Source organism: Primulina tabacum, chromosome 11 (genome assembly GCF_025594145.1).
Source record: "Primulina tabacum isolate GXHZ01 chromosome 11, ASM2559414v2, whole genome shotgun sequence".
NCBI classification, from domain to species: domain Eukaryota; kingdom Viridiplantae; phylum Streptophyta; class Magnoliopsida; order Lamiales; family Gesneriaceae; genus Primulina; species Primulina tabacum.
In genome coordinates, this window is record NC_134560.1 from 27304467 (window position 1) to 27319048 (window position 14582).

Genomic DNA, 14582 nt, shown 5'->3' on the forward strand with positions numbered 1-14582 from the left:
TGTATATTATGTTTGTTGTAATGAAATGAATATAGAATTATCTTGTGCTTGAGTTGTAAACATTTGATTTAATGTTAAAAGCAAAATTTAGACCCGTATTTTTGAACAATGATCCGACTAATCCCGAAAAGAATTGAGTTAGAGCCCGGGTCCCCACAGCCAGATTGAGTATTGACAGACTTCGAATTCCAGACTTAAACGTTGTCAGAACTGCAACTAAAGAAAGGTATAAGTCAATGTCGAACCGGGAAAATGACTCGAGTGTGATATACTTGAGTTTCCCTAAACCACATACTTATTGTTATTGTGTACATTGATTTGATTTGATATGCTTGTTCTATTGATTTATAGAAAGCATGTATTAGAGGATTGATCATGTGACAGAGGTGCCAGAGGGTGATAGAATCGTCACTGGCACATTGCACATTGTCACAGAGTAGTTATTGGCAGAGGTGCCAAAGTCTTTGGATGTTTGGTTTATATCGATGTTTGATTAGAAGTGGATTTACTTCTTTTACTGAGATTCGATATAGGATGCCAACGTCTGGAAAGGACAAAGGTGCAGATATTTGCAAAGGTGCAGAAAGGACAAAGGTGCAGAATTTGCAAAATTGAGACAGGGTCAGCTAAACATTGAGGAATATGTGGCCAAGTTCTTTACACTATTGCGTTTTGCTCCACACGTGGCTGAGAACGACGAAGCTATTGCTAATCAGTTCATCAATGGGCTGAATCCTGAAATATTTACATTGGTGAACACGGGACGACCGAATAATTTTACTGATGCCCTGAATAGAGCCAAAGGACCTGAAGCGGGTCTGATGAGACAGAAAGGAGCTTTATTTATGCCTCCAGCACCGAGACCACTGCAATCACCTTCCCGGTTTTGGAGTGGCAGCAGCAGTGGTAGAAAGAAAGATTTCCTGAAAGCTAGAGGGAAGCAGTTTAAGAGATCTGGAAGCAGTTCATCCAGTTCTAGTGGCTCGAGACAGAGCGGTCAGGACCATAGTTATATAGGAGCCTATTGTGGCACTTGTGGAGGAAGACATGCCACAGAGCAGTGCCGAGGAAGTTTGGCAGTTGCCGTATTTGTAGACAGCAGGGACATTTTGCTAGTGTTTGTCCCCAGAGAGACTCTCAGAGATCACAGGGTGCCGAATCATCTGGATCAGTAGCTCAGACTGGTACACGACCACCATCTGCAGTTCACTCTTTCCAGCCAGCACCAGCTCAGTCACAGCCGAGGCCAGGAGGAAGCCAGACAGTTAGCCAGCCTCCGAGACAGCAGGCCAGAGTGTTTGCCTTGACTGAGGAACAGGCTCAGGATGCACCATACGATGTTGTTGCAGGTAACTGTTTTATTTTCGGTTATCCTGCATATATATTGATAGATACTGGTGCATCGCATACATTCATATCTGAGGGATTTGCATTAATGCATTCATTGCCTATTGAGTCATTCTCTGCTGTAGTGTCTGTCTCTTCTCCTTTGGGGACATGTTTGATGTCAATGAAGTCTGTGAAACATTGTATGCTACAGTATGATGGGCATGAGATTGAATTAGACTGTATTGTGCTTGGGTTGTCTGATTTTGACTGTATTATCGATATCGATATGTTGACCAATTACAGAGCTACTGTTGATTGTTTCCACAAGATTGTGAGATTCAGACCAGATATGGCTGATGAGTGGAAATTTTACGGTAAGGGATCTCGATCTAGAATTCCTTTGATATCCGTATTGTCTTTGACTCGATTATTACAAAAAAGAGCGGAGGGATTCCTTATATATTCAGTTGATTTACTGAAATCGAGTCCATCATTGGCTGATTTGCCAGTGATATGCGAGTTTGCTGATGTCTTTCCAGATGAGATTCCGGGTTGCCTCCGATTCGAGAAATCGACTTCAGCATTGAGTTAATGCCAGGTAAAGTCCCGATTTCTAGAGCTCCATACCGAATGGCACCGATTGAATTGAAAGATCAATTGGAAGATTTACTGGCCAAGGGATACATTAGACCGAGTGTTTTGCCTTGGGGTGCTCCAGTACTGTTTGTGAGGAAGAAAGATGTTTCTATGAGACTCTGCATCGATTACCGGCAACTGAACAAAGCAACGGTAAAGAATAAATTCCCCTTGCCTCGCATTGATGATTTGTTTGATCAATTGCAGGGTTCTTCAGTATATTCCAAGATCATCTGAGATCTGGATATCATCAGCTGAGAGTCAGGGATTCTGGTATCTCGAAGACAGCGTTCCGAACTAGGTATGGACATTATGAGTTTATTGTCATGCCGTTTGGGTTGACTAATGCTCCAGCTGTGTTTATTGGTCTGATGAACCGTATATTCCAGAGATATCTTGATGATTTCATTATTATATTCATTGATGATATTTTGATTTATTCGAAGAATATGATTGATCATGCCGAGCATTTGAGAACTGTGTTGAAAATTCTGAGGGCTGAGAAATTATATGCCAAACTGTCAAAATGTGAATTCTGGTTGAGACAGGTTGTATTTCTGGGTCACATTATATCTGGAGATGGGATTTCTGTTGATCCTAGCAAGGTTAACGCTGTGATCAGATGAACGAGACCAACTTCTGTACCAGAGATACGCAGTTTTATGGGTTTGGCCGGATATTATCGTCGATTTATTAAAAATTTCTTAAGTATTGCTAAACCTATTACTCAGTTGACTCAGAATAATGCTTCATTTATTTGGTCAGAAGACTGTGAGTCCAGTTTTCTTGAATTGAAGAAAAGATTGACCAATGCTCCGATCTTAACTATTCCATCAGGTACTGGTGACTTTGTTGTCTATTGTGATGCTTCTCACAGAGGGTTGGGATGTATTCTGATGCAGCGGGGACATCTTATCGCTTATGCTTCGAGACAGTTGAAGCCACATGAATCTCGTTATCCAATTCATGATCTTAAATTGGCGGCCATTTTATTTGCTTTGAAAATATGGCGACACTATTTATACGGTGAGAATTTTGAGATTTATTCTGATCATAAAAGCCTGAAATATCTGTTTTCACAGTCAGAATTGAATATGAAGCAGTGAAGATGGCTTGATTTGTTGAAAGATTTTGATTGTGAGATCAAGTACTATCCGGGGAAATCCAATGCAGCAGCAGGTGCACTGAGTCGAAAGGTATGTTCTTTATCCTTATCGACGATTGGTATTTCGAATTTGATAGAAGATTGCTGTTTGTTGGGATTGGTATTTGAGACAGATTATAGACCGCTGAGATTATGTACTGTTCAAGTCGAACTAGAGCTGATTTTGAGAATTAAAGCGGCACAGAAAAGTAATCAGAATGTGCAAAATTCTATATCGTTGGTCAGAGCAGGGCATCGATCTGAGTATCAGGTACGGGATAGTGTACTGTATGTGAATAATTGTCTTGTTGTGCCGAATGTTTCAGAGTTGAAACGACAGATATTGTCAAAAGCGCATAGCAGTCAATTCAGTATTCATCCTGGAGGCAGAAAGATGTACAATGATTTGAAAAGGCAGTTTTGGTGAAAACAGATGAAAGCTGATATTGCTGAGTTTGTATCAAAATGTCTGAATTGCCAGTAGGTGAAAGCCGAAAGAAAGAAATCAGGAGGATTATTACAGAGTTTGTCTATTCCTGAATGGAAATGAGATCACATTTTCATGGATTTTGTGACGAAATTACTGAGATCCTCCCGAGGTTGTGATGCAATTTGGGTTGTGATTGACAGATTGACCAAATCAGCATGCTTTATTCCGTACAAGATGACGTGTGGACATGACCAGATGGCAGAGATCTATGTCAGACTAGTGGTCAGATTGCACGGAGTGCCGAAGTCCATTGTTTCAGACCGTGATCCTCGGTTTACTTCGCACTTCTGGCAGAGTTTACAGCAGGCTCAAGGTACGAAGATACATCTGAGTACCGCATATCATCCACAGACCAACGGACAGTCAAAACGGACTATCCAGACACTGGAGGATATGCTTAGAGCTGTAGTGCTTGATTTTAGCACTAATTGGCAGGATGCATTGCCACTTTGTGAGTTCTCGTACAACAACAGCTATAAGACGAGTATTGAGATGGCTCATTTTGAGGCGTTGTATGGGAAGAAGTGCAGATCCCCTCTGTATTGGGATGATATCTCTGAGGTTCCTGAGATTGGACCTGACATGATCAGAGATATGACTGAGAAAGTGAAGCTGATACAGAAAAGAATGAAGGCAGCTCAAGACAGACATGCCAAATATGCCAATGTTCGACGTAGACCATTGGTATTTGAGGCAGGAGACCGAGTGTTCTTGAAGATTTCACCTTTCCGAGGAGTTGTCAGATTTGGCAAGAGAGGGAAACTGTCTCCACGATATATTGGGCCGTATGAGATCCTCGAGAAGATAGGAGATCGTGCATATCGACTAGCCCTACCGCCTTCTTTATGTGGGATACATGATGTCTTTCATGTATCGTTATTGAGGAAATATCTTTCGGATACTTCATATATTACTCAGCCAGACGAGGCCGAACTGGACGAGACACTGAGTTACTTCAAGAAACCGATTCAGATTCTCGATCGAAAAGAGAAGCAACTCAGAACGAAGACTATTCCGCTTGTGAAGATTCAGTGGAGTCGTCATGGCATCGAGGAATCTACTTGGGAAACTGAGTCAGACATGAGACAGAGATTTCCTGAGTTATTTCACTGATGTGAGTATTTTTATTTAGCTTCTATTCTCCATTCCTTATTGTATCTGATTTGATATCTGATTTGATTGCATGTGATTTCGGGGACGAAATCAGATCTTAGGGGGGGAGAAATGTAATGCCCAAGATTTCGATTATTGTAATCTGATATGATTTTTTGATAAATTGATGTGATTATAGATGGAACAGATCAGATCGGGATAGACAAAAAGAAGACTGAATTATGTGCGAGGACAGAACACCTCGTGCATATGCGGGACCGGACAGGGCGCATATGCGCGAAGCAGGCCGAGAACCTCGCGCATATGCATGAAGTGTATTCGCGCATGTGCGCGAGGGTACCCGAGAGTTGTTAAGGACCTCGCGCATATGCGCGAGCTGCCGAGAAGGAAACTGCCGAGACCAGTAGGTCTCGCGCATATGCGCCGGTTGAGGTCGCGCATATGCGCAAGACGTGTTGGGCAAAAATGAAGCCACTTGCCCCTCACCATGCATGATATATATACAACTTTCATTCCTCAGCATTCAGAAAAAGGAAAAGAGAAGAACGAGAGCTTCGGGGAAAAGTTTTACTTCTTGATACTAGAATTGTGATTTTGTACAATCCGCCCGTCCGACTTTCAATTCGACTTCAGTACTGTGTTCCTGTCGACGAGAGCTTCAACGGGACGTAAGTTTTATTGATTTCTATTAAGATTTGAAATTATTATGTTGAAGAAATCAGATATGATTCATATATGAGGTTCTTGTGATATTAGACATCGTATAATCGAAACCGGATCGAAGAACGGATACCATATGGAATTGTTATTAATTTCAGAATTGATTTAATTGAGATGTCATATCAGATTTGTGTTGTATCGATTATGAGTTTTGAGAATTGATATTTATTGATCTGTATTGTTGGGTATATTGAGATGGTACAATTATGTTGTTGAAACAGAATTTGATTCAGTTCTGACTATATCTAGTATTGATCTGAGTTGTATATTGATACAATACCCTCGTTATTGTCATTGCCAGATTGAGTATTGACAGACTTCGAATTCCAGACTTAAACGTTGTCAAAACTGCAACTAAAGAAAGGTATAAGTCAATGTCGAACCGTGAGAATGACTCGAGTGTGATATACTTGAGTTTCCCTAAACCACACACTTATTGTTATTGTGTACATTGATTTGATTTGATATGCTTGTTCTATTGATTTATAGAAAGCATGTATTAGAGGATTGATCATGTGACAGAGGTGCCAGAGGGTGATAGAATCGTCACTGGCACATTGCACATTGTCACAAAGTAGTTATTGGCGGAGGTGCCAAAGTCTTTGACGGATAGGTCAAGACATTGGATGTTTGGTTTATATCGATGTTTGATTAGAAGTGGATTTACTTCTTTTATTGAGATTCGATATAGGATGCCAACGTCTGGAAATCGGGATCCCTAGACTAGGAATGAGTCTAGTCTGAGATATAGAGTCATGAGTTTATTAACAGATTTATATTGAATTATGTTTTCAGATTTTGATGCACATTATTGATATCTGGTTCATGCTTTATATTGATTATATGATTGCATGTATCGTTGATTTATACTGGGATGTATTTCTCACCGGAGTTATCCGGCTGTTGTCGTGTTTGTATGTGTGCATGGCAACAGGTGGGACATGATCAGGGTCGAGGAGATGAAAAGAGATCGTGATTAGAGTGGAGACTACGGACTTGGACTTTAGATAGGGTTTTGACATTTGTATGTTAAAAAAAAATAATTTAGAACCTGTTTATTATAATTGATTTAATTATTCCCACAAACGATTAAGAAATGAATTAGCGTCCGGGTCCCCACATAATTTATTTTTATCACTAGAGATAACCAATCCAGGGGCGTCAACTCCCGATTAAAATTTCTAACATCGCAAGTACGTCAAATCAGAAATCACCACCACAGAACACAGTTATGGTTCCTCCTCGAAACAAATAACTGAGAACATTAATTATCTCATACAAGAAAAACACAATCTCCCACAGCCCTACCGATGAATACATATAATCAAAATGCATGTGCAACAATCAAACATCAAAGAAAAGGTAACCTCGTCTTTGAGCATATGAAGGATAGTAGTTTTTCCGACGTTGTCAAGGCCTAAGAAGAGGATTTTCGCTTCTTTCTGCCACAGCCCTAGCAATGCCAACACTCCATAGAACCAATCTCCCACATACATATAACAAAATTAGATACACAAAATATAACTCAACAAACCGTGACCCAAATCTCCTACATTATCATTTAAATCTGAACAGTGACACGAATTTATAACTTACCTTCGCAATTCTGATTGGGAAAAAAAATAAGGAAGGAGATGCAAAGAAATTTTATCGCCGACTGAAAGAGAGAAAATGGAGGAAATTGAGCGTGAGAGATTTGGGAATGACGCTTATAATTATTAACAATGTGGGTTTTCTGATGTAAATAATAAATTTTATTTTAAATAAAAAAATTTATTATAGGATTATTAACAGCGTGTGGCGCAAGCCGTAAATATTAACTTTTAACAGCATACATATAGCCCGCCATTGAAAATAATATTTACGACGTGTATTTTTTTGCACGCCGTTGTTTGTATGAACTATAATAATATTAAATAAAAAATTTATTATAAGATTATCAACAGCACACTATGAGCTCGCCGTCGAAAATACAATTAACAGCGTTTAACGTGCACGTCGTTAATTGAATAATTCTTGCGTTATTAGCAGAGTGCAGTGTTAGCACGCCGTTAATAGTACAACTCGTTCATTATTAGCAGCGTTCGAAGAATGCACGCCGTTATTTCTGTCAAGCGTAACAATATTAACAGCGCACATATGGGTGCTCGCCGTTAAAAATTAATATTCGCAGCGTGCTTTTAATGCACGCTCTTGATGACGTGCTGCGAAAAATCATTTTTCTTGTAGTGCACAATAAATACTTGACAACATTTATAAGTTTTGATATATATTATATACTTAGAAGATAATAATATATAACATAATATAAATATGATTATTTAATATATTGGAACCATTTTATTAAGTGGATTTCAATAATGATCATTAATGTTAACTTTATTAAAATACCAAAGAGTGGATCCTCTAATCTCAACTACTTAAATTAAAATTTGAACAATCAAAAATTACTAATTAAATATTCGAACAATTAAAAGAAAAACAAAACAAAACAAAAGGACATTGTAATAGACTTGTAAATACCTTAGCTTCCTTGTGGATACGATATTTGGACTCACTGAATTATACTACTTGTGGACAATATGCTCTTGGGAGTGCAACAATCAAAGTCGCATCAGTGGTTGTACACCACTAGTCCTTTGACTCGAGATAACGTAGATTCTCTTCGTACTAGCATGCATTTTGATCTGTTTACCGACTCCATTGAGGGTCATCGATGGTGATGTTGAATGTAGTTTCAAAATACGCAGGATTCAATGAATTGTAGTCGTGGATTCTTCATTTACCTATGGTGAAGTTATCCTATGTAATATGATGAGTTAATAGTGCAAGGAATCTCTGGCTCAGGGATTCATCATTTGCCTACGGGTGAAGATATATTATGTGATCTGATGAGTTAATAGTGCAAGGAATATTTGTCCAGAGCAGGACATGTTCTATAGGGAAATGTGTTTTCTCAGTTGCACATACAATGTCACATTAATTATTCAATGATATATCAAATCATTGTCGAAGTCATTTGAAACTCTTAATATACCAATGGTTGCAGATTTAATCTGGTTATATGAGTTGAATGGACTCTACTATATGCTAACCATAACATAAGGTTCTTGAGGACACTATCAATGCTACCTAGGGGATAATGGGCGATGCTATCAGATGTTCTCACCATGATCAGATAAGTGCAATCAGACTTGAGTTCAGACATTTTTGATAAAGGCGTTGATGAAAAATAATGTGGCTAATTAGGGTAAGTCCGATTAAAAATAAATATTATTCTGAATCACATGAAGTTGTGAACCAACTGCTAGTTGTCTCCCTGAACTATTAAGGTTACACAAGTATTGGATTTCGTGTTCCCGTTGAGATAGTTAAGTTTAAGGAGTTGGCGACTATAATTTGATGGAGATCAAACAGATTTCTTATAAAAGATTTTATAAGTTGATTTCATATGATGGAAAATATTGAAGTTAACTTAACAGCTAATTAAGTGAGGAGAGTAAAACTGTCTACTTTAGTTAAAGGAGTTTACAAAACTGGTAGCTGCGAAAAATGGATTAGTAAAAAAAAATTTCATTCAAAATTTTCATTTTTCATTATGAAATTTGTATTATTACGAGATTTGTACATTCGACAGATCGGCGTTGTCTGATCGTCGATCGATGTTATAATGAGTTCACAATTATTTATTTAGTAAATCTAGAATATATTAATAAAATAATAATGTTGCTAGCAGTGACCACTAAGTGCAAAATTCTCATAAAATATTATAGAAGAGTCTAGAATATATTAATTAATTAATTAAATAATTAAATAAAATTTATTTAATTAAAAGCATAAATAAATAAATATATATGCATGTATATGGATATATGTTGGAATATTTCATGTTCGCAATCTTGATTTTGATGTTAACAAAACTTGATTATTTGTTTCTAATGAGTTTACCTAAGTAGCAGAAACTGAAACTGATCAGACTTCTAACTGATCAGTTACCAATCTTAAACTGAAGCTATCGAGGCGCAAACTGAAAGAATCAACTGATTGATCAAACTGAACCAGTACAACTAAAGTATCAAGATCAGTTCAACTGATTGTCCAATTGATAGGTGGTTCAGCAGAAGACCTTCAGAAGCCCGGCTAGCTGATGAAGTGTTCAACTGATGAAGAGCCAAACTCTCCAGTTCAACTGAATCAGTGAAATCAGTTCAGCTGACGAGTCAACTGATCCAGTTCAAAACATTAATTAGAAGTGAACCAGTTTGCAGATACGAGAAGCTTAATCCAGCTTTGCGTAAAGATACAAAAGCTATTGTACGATCAAGGTACAATAAGAGACGTTGCATCAGCGCTTAAACCCAAATGTTCCAGATATCTATTTGGGGGAACAAATTCAAACTGAAACGGATTCTTTCAGTGAGTCTCACTGTACGTTCTGCCAAACACATATAAATAGAAGCCGAAGCTCAATGAAGACGATGATGAGAGTTGACGAGTGAAAAGATAAAATACAGAGAGGGCACGCACACTGATTATCAGCTTCGAAGAAGCAATCAGCCCAGAGGGAACACTTCAACGTGTTATCATCTAAGTTTTAGGAGCATATTTCCCTCAGTGTGTGAGAACACTTTCGGGTAGTTTTCAGAGATCAGTTCTCACACACACTACCACTCAAATTCCGTCTTGCACAATGACGCAAAACTTGTGTATGTAGTCTTTCACACACAGACGTTAAACAAGTGTTGGTTGGAAGGTGATGCCTTCAGTCTAGACTAGAAGTTCAATTAAGCAGTGGGTAAGTCTTAAGCTGGGAAGGTTATTATACTTGTTGTAATTAATCAAAGTCTTCTAGTGTATCCTACCCTAGGAGGTGGAAGGGGTGACGTAGGAGCAGTTGAAGTCTCCGAACATCCATAAACATATCTTATGTACTCTAACTGTTAACCCCTAGCTTTAAACTGACTTGATCAGTTCGAGTATCTATCAGTTATGTCCTCACCATAACTGAACTAATACGTGCGAGAAGTGATCCCCCTTATCTTCAGTTAATTAGTTACACAAGATTAAAAGCTTTAACCGATCAGTTTTCTTTACGAATGATTACTTTGAGTACTTTTTGCTTGATTTAATTTCAAACTCGATCTAACTCATCGGTGTAAACATTCTTAGAACAGGAGATATTACAGCTCATCACGTTTTTAGAGGATTTTCTCGATCCAACAATTGGCATCAGAGCTAGCTGTTCTAAGAAGGACATTTAAAAACTGATATTTGTATTAAAATGTGTTTTAAAATGTTTTTAAAATGGTTTTCAAAACCCTCTGATAATATTTGTTGGAAATTTTCAAGTTCGCAATCTTGATTTTGATGATAACAAAACTTGTTAATTGTGTTACTAATGATCTACCTTGTTGGAAACTAAATTCTGGAGTTTGACAAACTGATCAACCAACTGAAAATACGAACCAACTGAACTCAGCAACTGGACTTAATAACTGAAACTGACTGTCTGATCAGTTGGAAACCGATCAGTTAATACATCCAGCCGAATGCCTTAAAGTTAAGTATCTCTCAGCTGAAGATGTCTCGGGAAAGAAATTTCAACCGACAAAGAGACATAACAGATTACAACTGAATATGAAACGTCGCACCACAACCAAGACTACCTAGAACAACGCATTCCGGCTAAAGCAATTAAGACGCCGCAAACAAAGTCCAAAAAATAATGAAGTGGAAATCAACGGATACATAGATTCAAATTTATCTCAAGTTACCGTTGGAAAAGAAGCATATAAATATGACAGAAGAGCAGCTGAAAATAACAACGAAGTGAATACTATTTAAAAAGCTTGCTGTCACTCTGTCAAAATCTCAGCTCACCTCTTACTTGATTTATTCGTAGCAGTTAAGGCTACAATTTGAGCTTACAAGCAAGTTGTAATAATCATTGAAATTCGATAGTGCTAAGATCAGTTAAGCACTGAGAACATTCTGTTATACTAAGAGTTTCAGTTTTTAGCAGTGTTAAGTCCAAGCTGAAGTGGGTCAGTACAATTCTTGTATTTGATTAAAGTCTTTTAGTGAATATCATATCCTTGTGATAGAAGGGGTGACGTAGGAGTAATTGAAATCTCCGAACATCCAGAAACAACCCTTGCGCATTTTATTTTTGTATTCTATCTTTCAGTCAGTTACCTTCCGCAACTGATTCAGTTTAACTGATTGATATTGATCAACAAGATTCCGAGAATCAGTTTGTGGATGTTCGGAGATTTCAAACACTCCTACGTCACCCCTTCTTCCCCTTGGGAAGGATCCACTAGAAGACTTTGATTTATACAACTACTTGTACAAACCCATTCCGGAAGGGCAGCACCTAACTAGAACTCCTAGCACTCAAGATTGTAGGCAGCACCTCACAATCAGCATATTGTTTAATGTCTCATATGCAAAGACTACATACACAAGTTTATTGTCTTTGTGCAAGACTCACTCAACTAATCTTTAAAGTTCAACTCTCTTGTATATGTGTGAGTGATTGTGTGTGAGGAATTTATCATTTACAGTGTATATCTCAAATGTATCCTCACACAAGGGCTTGTGCTCTCAACTAGCTGATATCTTCATGCTAACTGCCCATGCATTGAATCCACTTCAAAAGCTGTTGTTTGATCTTCAATATGTTGTATTTATAGGCTCCAACACTGATATATACGTTAGTCACAGGAATATGACCGTTGGAAAGTTTCTGTACTGTTTCTGGAAATGCAACGGTGAAATTCGTCTTGCTGGACATTTTCTCGACTGGTCAACTCTGGTCAACTGGTCAACTCAACTGATCAACTTTGGTCAACTGGTCAACTCAACTGGTCAATCAGTTCAACTGGTTCAGTTGGTCTGGTTCAGTTTCAGTTGGTCAGCAGCTGATTCAGTTCAGTTGGTTGGTCAGCTGGTCAACAGTTGGTTCAGTTGATTCAGTTTCAGCTGGTGTGCTGAAATCAGCCTAGCTGATTTCAGTTTGTGCAGAACCAGTAACTTCATCGTCATTTATCAGCATCTTAAGCTTTGATTCAGACTTTGACTTCTAAAGATGATTTGTAGATCATCGTCTTATCTTTCCAACACATACTGAATCTCTTCATTTCGATAACCGAGCTGAGAGATATGACCAAAATACCGCAGCTGCTCAAACTCAACTGATTGCTGTTTTCGTGTGATCAGTTCGGTAATTGAGCGATCAGTTAGACCATGATAACATCCGATTTTGCCCAACTGACGTGATATATGATTTGTTCCAAATTGAGTTTTCTAACCAATACAGTTGGCGGATTGTCATTTGGATAATACAGTTGAGAGATATCATCAAAATACCGAAGCTCGCTAGAAATTCAGTTTGTGCAAAATTCAGTTTCAGCTTGCTTCTTGTGTTTGCAACTTCACACTTGAGTAAATATGTTAGAAACAGAATAGCAAGTTTTGTTAACATCAAAATCCAGATTGCGAACTTGAAAAGTTCCAACAATCTCCCCCTTTTTGATGATCGCAGAACTTGGATAAACAATCAACTCAACTAACATATTTCTCCCCTTTTTTGTGTGAATCAAAAAGTCATATTTTCAAAACATTTTAAACAAAATTTTCTCCCCCTCAATATTTAAAAATAATAACTCCATTAAAATTACAATGAGTTCTCCCCTTATATTTTTGAAATTTTGAAAATTATAAAAGAAGAAGGATAACTAACCAATTTTCTCCATGGCTCATTTTCTGCTGCAGCACATATGCTCTGCCTTCAACGAATAAACTGTATTTTTTCGAGCATAATTAGGCTGCAAATTTTATACCGTTATAAACCTCTATGAGTCTAGTTTGCAACGCAAAAAACGGTTTGTCATTTGGACACTCGAGCAAGGAGATATGCCATTTTTCCTACGGTCGCTGCAAGCTGCGCGAAAATTCAGTTTTGCATATATATATGTGTAAAAAATCTGAAATTTTCGAATTTTTAACATCAAAATCAGTTTCAATGTTCTTTCAAGAACACCCGCTCTGATACCAATTGTTGGGATCGATTAGGGGGGTAATCGTTGAGCTATAATAGCTCGGTTCTTGAAATATTGAACACCGATGAATTAAATCGAGTTTGGTTAAAAACCAAGCGGAAGATACTCGAAATAATCCTTCGTAGAAACCGATTAAATATTTTGTAAACCATTTAAAATATATGCAAGTTGAATGAGTAAAAATATTCAGTTGAAGCATTTTATCAAACACTTGATATACAATATTTTGATATTTGAAGAACACATAAAATGCTTCAACAATGCATCTTTAAAAACAGTGAAAATGATAAGCAAATGCAATAAAAAAAATAGACACGAATTTGTTTATGGATGTTCGGAGATTTCAAACACTCCTACGTCACCCCTTCTTCCCCTTGGGAAGGATCCACTAGAAGACTTTGATTTATACAACTACTTGTACAAACCCATTTCGGAAAGGCAGCACCCAACTAGAACTCCTAGCACTCAAGATTGTAGGCAGCACCTCACAATCAGCATATTGTTTAATGTCTCATATGCAAAGACTACATACACAAGTTTATTTTCTTTGTGCAAGACTCACTCAACTAATCTTTGAAGTTCAACTCTCTTGTATATGTGTGAGTGATTGTGTGTGAGGAATTTATCATTTACAGTGTATATCTCAAATGTATCCTCACACAAGAGCTTGTGCTCTCAACTAACTGATATCTTCATGCTAATTGCCCATGCTTTGAATCCACTTCAAAAGCTGTTGTTTGATCTTCAATATGTTGTATTTATAGGCTCCAACACTGATATATACGTTAGACACAGGAATATGACCGTTGGAAAGTTTCTGTACTGTTTCTGGAATTGCAACGGTCAAATTCGTCTTGCTGGACATTTTCTCGACTGGTCAACTCTGGTCAACTCAACTGGTCAATCAGTTCAACTGGTTCAGTTGGTTTGGTTCAGTTTCAGTTGGTCAGCAGCTGGTTCAGTTCAGTTGGTTGGTCAGCTGGTCAACAGTTGGTTCAGTTTCAGCTGGTGTGCTGAAATCAGCCTAGCTGATTTCAGTTTGTGCAAAACCAGTAACTTCATCGTCATTTATCAGCATCTTAAGCTT